Genomic DNA, 6,000 nt, shown 5'->3' on the forward strand with positions numbered 1-6,000 from the left:
TGGCCAATAGTGACACTCAACACTGGTGGCCTAGATTCCTGGTACAGGGCTCCTGGGGCCTGGATGCACCTCTTGCTCAGCTCTCCTTCTCCCACACACCTGTGTGATGTCTGATTCTGCCCAGACACTCAGCAAAGATTTATTAAATATAGGAGAGAGCAGGAAGGGCTTTCCCCCCACACTGGTGCCAGAGGCTGTCAGCTGGCCATCTGATTCTCCCCTCTCTGGAGGGGGCCTGCTGGAAGGCCAGAAGCAGAAACAGAGTCAGGTATTGAGTGGCACTTACTGCTTCTTTGTCTTTTCATTCAGGCCCTGTGGTATGATTACTAAAGATCTAAGGAGAGAAGGCACAGTGAAAGGAGTGATGGGAGGAACGAGGGGAGAAAGGAAAGGAGAGAAGTGTTGCAGCCACCAAGTCAGCCACTAGGCTCTCCTTCTGGGGGTGGGGATCCTGCAGTAAGGGGCACTCGTAACAGCTGCCCCAGCCACCAGCACATTCTCCCCAGGCTAGTCTCTCCCCAGGCTGATGACTGAGCCAATGATTGAGCATGGCAGGGTGGGGGCTGTGTGGGAGGAATGGCAGGTTCTAGAACCAGGCCACTCCTGTCCAGTGTAGGATGCCCTAATCCTTGTTCTGGGGCTCCCCAGCCCCCTGGCTGAGACTCTCTCAAAGCTGCACTGTGGTCTGAGCCCCTTCCTATCCAGCCCTCCTTCCTTCCCTCTCTCCTGTGTTCTGTGTCAGACCTCCTTGTGTCTGAAACACCCCCTTGCCCACTCCTGCTCCCTTGCCCTTTATTCTTCCTAGGTAACCGTTCACCCATATCTCCTGCATTTCTGACTCTATTCCATCCTGACATCTGCTTCCCAGGGCACCTGCACTAACAAAGGGAGAGAGGGAGATGGCGGGGAAATTTGAACTTGTGCCTCCTTTCCATCTCCGCTGATCTCCTTTGGCAGGCGTGAACTGACAGAGCCAACTTGCTCCCTCGATGACTGGGGGCAGAGCAGCCAGTGCTGAGTTCACGTCTTTTGAAAAAGTGATGGTGGTTGTGTCTTTGGCTAAAAAGCACCTTTCTTTCTTTCTTTCTTTCTTTCTTTCTTTCTTTCTTTCTTTCGAGTTTAATTTTTTTTAGTAATCTCTCTCTCTCTCTCTCTCTCTTTCTCTCTCTCTCTTTTAAGTAGGCTTCACACCTAGCACAGAGACCAGTACAGGACTTGAACTCACCACCCTGAGATCAAGACCTGAGCTGAGATCAAGAGTTAGCTGCTTAACCAACTGAGACACCCAGGCACCCCATATTTTTTTAAGTAAACTCTACACCCAGTGTGGGGCTTGAACTCACAACCCTAAGATCAAGGATCACATGCTCCACCGACTGGGCCAGGCAGGTGCCCCCAAAAGCATTTAAGTAAAAGCTAATCTCCTCTTTTTGTTCTTTCTCCTGTCTCTTATCTTGAATCCCCAAATCCTGAACATGGCCAAAGATGCACCTCATGACCTGACCCCTGACTGTTGCTCTAGCCCTCGAGCCCTTTGCTCACTGTGCCCCAGCCACAGGTCAGGAGCACCCTGTGTTCCTCTCAGGTGTTCCTTCCTGCTTGCTTCAGGACCAGGCACATGCCTGTGGTCCACAGGGTCCCCTCTCCCACCCCAAACCCCATCTAGTCTCTACCTTTTGGGAGTTAACTCCTAATTCTTTAAGTCTCAACTTAAATGACACTTCCTGTGACCTTCCCCCACTTGCAGAAGAAGTTAGGTCCCCCTTCTATAACCTCTCATTGTGCCTTTATGAAACTCCTTAATTTTAATTAAGGCTAGGGGGCTTAGACAACTCAACTTTATTTACTCACAATTCTAGCAGCTGGAAGTCTAAGATCAAGGTGTCAGGAAGGTTGGTTTCTTCTGAGGCCTTTCTCATTGGCCCACCTTCTGCATGTCTGTGTCCTAATCTCTTAACATTAGTCATACTGGATTAGGACCGCCCCCCCCAAATAACCTTATTTTAAGAGGTAATTTACCTCCAAATCAGGCACAGTCTAAGGTATTGGAGGTTAGGACTTCAACATATGAATTTCAGGGGGAAAAGAGGGAGATAATTCAGCACACAACAAATGCTTACTTTAAGAATTACTTAGGGGCGCCTGGATGGCTCAGTCGGTTAAGCGTCCGACTTCAGCTCGGGTCATGGTCTCGCAGTTCGTGAGTTCAAGCCCCACGTCGGGCTCTGTGCTGACAGCTCAGAGCCTGGAGCCTGTTTCAGATTCTGTGTCTCCCTCTCTCTGACCCTCCCCCGTTCATGCTCTGTCTCTCTCTGTCTCAAAAATAAATAAATGTTAAAAAAAAATTAAAAAAAAAAAAAAAAAAAGAATTACTTAGGGGGGCCCTGGGTGGCTCAGTTGGTTAAGCGTTTGACTCTTGATTTCAGCTCAGATCATGATCTCATGGTTGGTGGGATTGAGCTCCACCTGGGGCTCTGTACTGAATACTCACAGACTGCTTGGGATTCTCTCTCTCCTCCTCTCTCTCTGCCCCCTGCCAAAATAAATAAACATTAGAAAAAAAAAACATTACTTAGGTTTTGATGTCTGTCTCCTCTGGTAGGCCATAAGCTCCACAGGAGCAGCACTGGGTCTCCCCATTTGCTGTTTTCTGTACAGTACCTGTGGGTGCTCAGCAAGTATTTATGGAAGGAATTAATGAATGAGTTTTCTTTCCTGGGTAGATCCAAAATGGCAAGGGTAGCTGCAGGACCTCAGAGTTGTAAGAAGCCACAACAGAGCCCTCCAAACCAGACAACGGGCAGCCACACTCTCCTGGCATGCCCATCCCTCATGGATGTACCCAGTTCACACACTGGTGTTGAAGGCCTACTGTGCATCAGACTTTTGTCTGGCCTTAAAGGACGAATAATCTTCTGATAAGAGAAGGGAAAAAAAAAGGTATGGGTTGGTGTTCTGATTTCTTGTCCTTGTGCCTTTTCATGAGTGGACTTTGGAAAGTTACCAAATAAATGAAAGAGCAAAACTTCTTTTCTGGGCACTGAATCAGTAGTGTGATGAATTAAAAATTCTATGCTTTTCCCCTCCTCTAGTCATTGTGTCCCTGTTTCTAGGTCAGAGACCCAGAGGGCCCTGCCAAAGAGCTGGGAGCCACTTGTTGGGGTCGGAACAGGGGTTCAAGGTTAAGTAAGCATGGAGGACAGATCTGACTCTGACCAAGTCCTTTAGAAGAGCGTATGTGTGTGTTTCTGGGTGTTCCCAGGTATCCGTGTGTGTGCATGTCTCCGTGTGGGTATATTTGGATGTGTCTATGTATATGTGGATCACTGGATGTGTCTGAGTTTTCTGTGTGTCTGTCTTTGTTTCTGTGTGTGTCCATCTGACTGTGTGTCTAGGTGTGTCTGGATGTGTGTATCCGTCTCTATGTGGGTATATCAGGATGTCTGGGTCTTGTCCAAAAGGACTCATGGGGAAAGGGCCTCTGGGGCCAGACTTTGCAGCACCTGGTTCTAATGCTGTCCTACCTCTGAGGCTGCTGTATTTGACATTCCAGGGAACAGGGTTGAGGACAGCCACCTCTGCTGAGTCATAAGGATGTGGGCTATATGTGTTCACAGTTGGACATATCTCCTTTCACACACGCAGGGAGGGGAGATTTCAGACGGGTTGGCTGGCCCTGCATTCTTTCAGAAGGTGATGACCTCAGCCAGCCCCAGGAAGGGGCGGAAATGAGAATGTTCATGAGACCCGCAGGTTGACAGAAGGTGAACTGAGACCCTGGTGTTCTCCAGCTGGGTCCCCTGGGTCATGGCGTACTCAGGCCATCCCAATAACCAAGCTGCCAGCTTTGAAACTGACTGATGGGCACTCCCTGATGAGGGAGGAAGCCAGGGTGGATTGTCTTGAAAGGTACAAACAGCAGACCTCACCAAACTCTTACAACCAGGGTGACCCTGGAAGGCCCTGCCAAGCCGTGAGTCTAGACCCTGGAAAACTCTTCCTTTCCCTCTTCAAGCCAACCAACCAACCAACCAACCAACAAATAAACAAAGTCCCGCAACGGTATGCTTAGCCAAAATGCAATCAAGTGAGTCTTTCAAGCTTGTCTTATTCAAACAGTAAAATTTCCCCCCAGGGATGGCAGGGGCAGAAAGACCCAATCACATGCCCCTTGACTGGAATGGGTTTCCTAGGCTCTTTCCCAAGAGCAGATGGGAAAGGGCAAGAGGACATTTGCTCATGGGTGTGTACCTGGTAGGGCATCATGGATGGGAAAGGGTTTGAGCTGGGCAGGGGATGTAAACATACACCTTCTGAGCATTTATGTGTGCCTGGCATGGTGCTAGGCATGGTTCTCAAGGAGCCCAGGTGGGGGCAAACCTGTAGATATTCAGCTTACCTATAGATAAGCTGCTTCCCCTCGCCCGTGAAGCTGGAGGCACAGGTGTAGATAAGGTGAGGGAAGTGGGTGTGGGTGGGTCAAGGACGGGTTAGTCCTTCTAAGGAGGCCATAATCAGAGGAGGGAGATCGCTGGCCTGGTACAGGGGACCCTCACCACGGTCCTGGGTTGTATTTAGACAGTGAAGACCACGGACAAAAACTCATGTTTGTCTACCATCGCTCTCCTCCGGTAAGGTCCAGCCAGCCTGTGGAGCCCTGGGGGTCCGGAATGCAGGGCAGTGGGCTTGGCGGGGGTCAGGTTTGCCTGGGGAGAGAGCGGCCTGGGAAGGAGGTTGGGTGGTCAGTACCTGCCTAAGCAGGGACGTCAGTGACTTTGTAGATGCCTCTCCAACCTCACTGAGGGTGCCCAGAGGTAACAGGGAGCTCATGCTCTCCTGGAAGGAGCCTCCAGAGCTGATGTCAAACTGTTCGCTTTGCTACAAGTTCTTTCTCTGGTTGAGAACAAATCGGTCTCCCTGAAGATCCATCCATTGCCCTCGTTCTGTCTTCCGGGGTCACATGCATTTAACAAATATATGGAGGTAAAGTTGAAAAAAAACATTCTGTGTCCTCAAGTGACAAGCACAGCTGTTAGGCAGAGCAGGATGAAATAGAGGCTAAGCTGTGAGCTGAGGGGGGAGACTTGTGTCCTGACTGATGGGACCCCTGGGGGCTTCCAGAGGAAGTGAGATTACAGACAGGCCTCTTTTTTTTAATATTAAATATAATTTATTGTCAAATTGGTTTCCATACAACACCCAGCGTTCATCCCAACAGGTGCCCTCCTCAATGCCCATCACCCACTTTCCCCTCTCCCCCACCTACCCTCAGTTTGTTTTCAGTATTTAAGAGTCTCTTATGGTTTGCCTCCCTCCCTCTCTGTAACTTTTTTTTCCCCTTTCCCTCCCCCATGGTCTTCTGTTAAGTTTCTCAGGATCCACATATGAATGAAAACATACTGTATCTGTCTTTCTCTGCAGACAGGCTTCTTCAAGGGTATTTGCGTTTGTGGAGGGGCTGTGGGGGCCAGGCCAAGCCACAGCTTGAGCCAGGAGAGGGCAGAGAAGCTGCTGGGGCCATAGAGTAGCCTGGCAGGATGAGGGCCTGGTGTGGAGGGCAGCTGTGCTGGCCATGGCGGCTGGATCACAGAGGCCTTGAACCCAGGCCTGAGGAGGTCCAGAAGTTTTGTGAGACTTTATCAGAACTGTGGTTTACATCAGGTATTCTCAAAGTGTGGTCCCTGACCAGCAGCATTAACATCACCTGGGACCCTATTAGAAATGCATATTCTCAGGCTCTACCACAGACCTGCTGCATTACAAACTCTGGGGGTGGGACCTGCTTTATTAAGACTTCAGGTGATTCTGATGCAGTCTTTTGAAAACTAAAATAACTGAGGGCTGAGAGAGGGCTGAGGTGGGAGGGGTCTGGAGGAAGAAGAACAGCCAGGGCCCCTGGAATCACCCACATTGGCAGGAAGCAGGCCTGGCCTGGGGAGGGGCCAGGAAGCATTAGACTGGGTTCTGGTGTCGACTCCTCACCTGGCTGCATGAACCTGG

The sequence above is a fragment of the Panthera onca genome, chromosome B3 (assembly GCF_046562875.1).
Source record: "Panthera onca isolate mPanOnc1 chromosome B3, mPanOnc1 haplotype 2, whole genome shotgun sequence".
Taxonomy (NCBI): Eukaryota; Metazoa; Chordata; class Mammalia; order Carnivora; family Felidae; genus Panthera; species Panthera onca.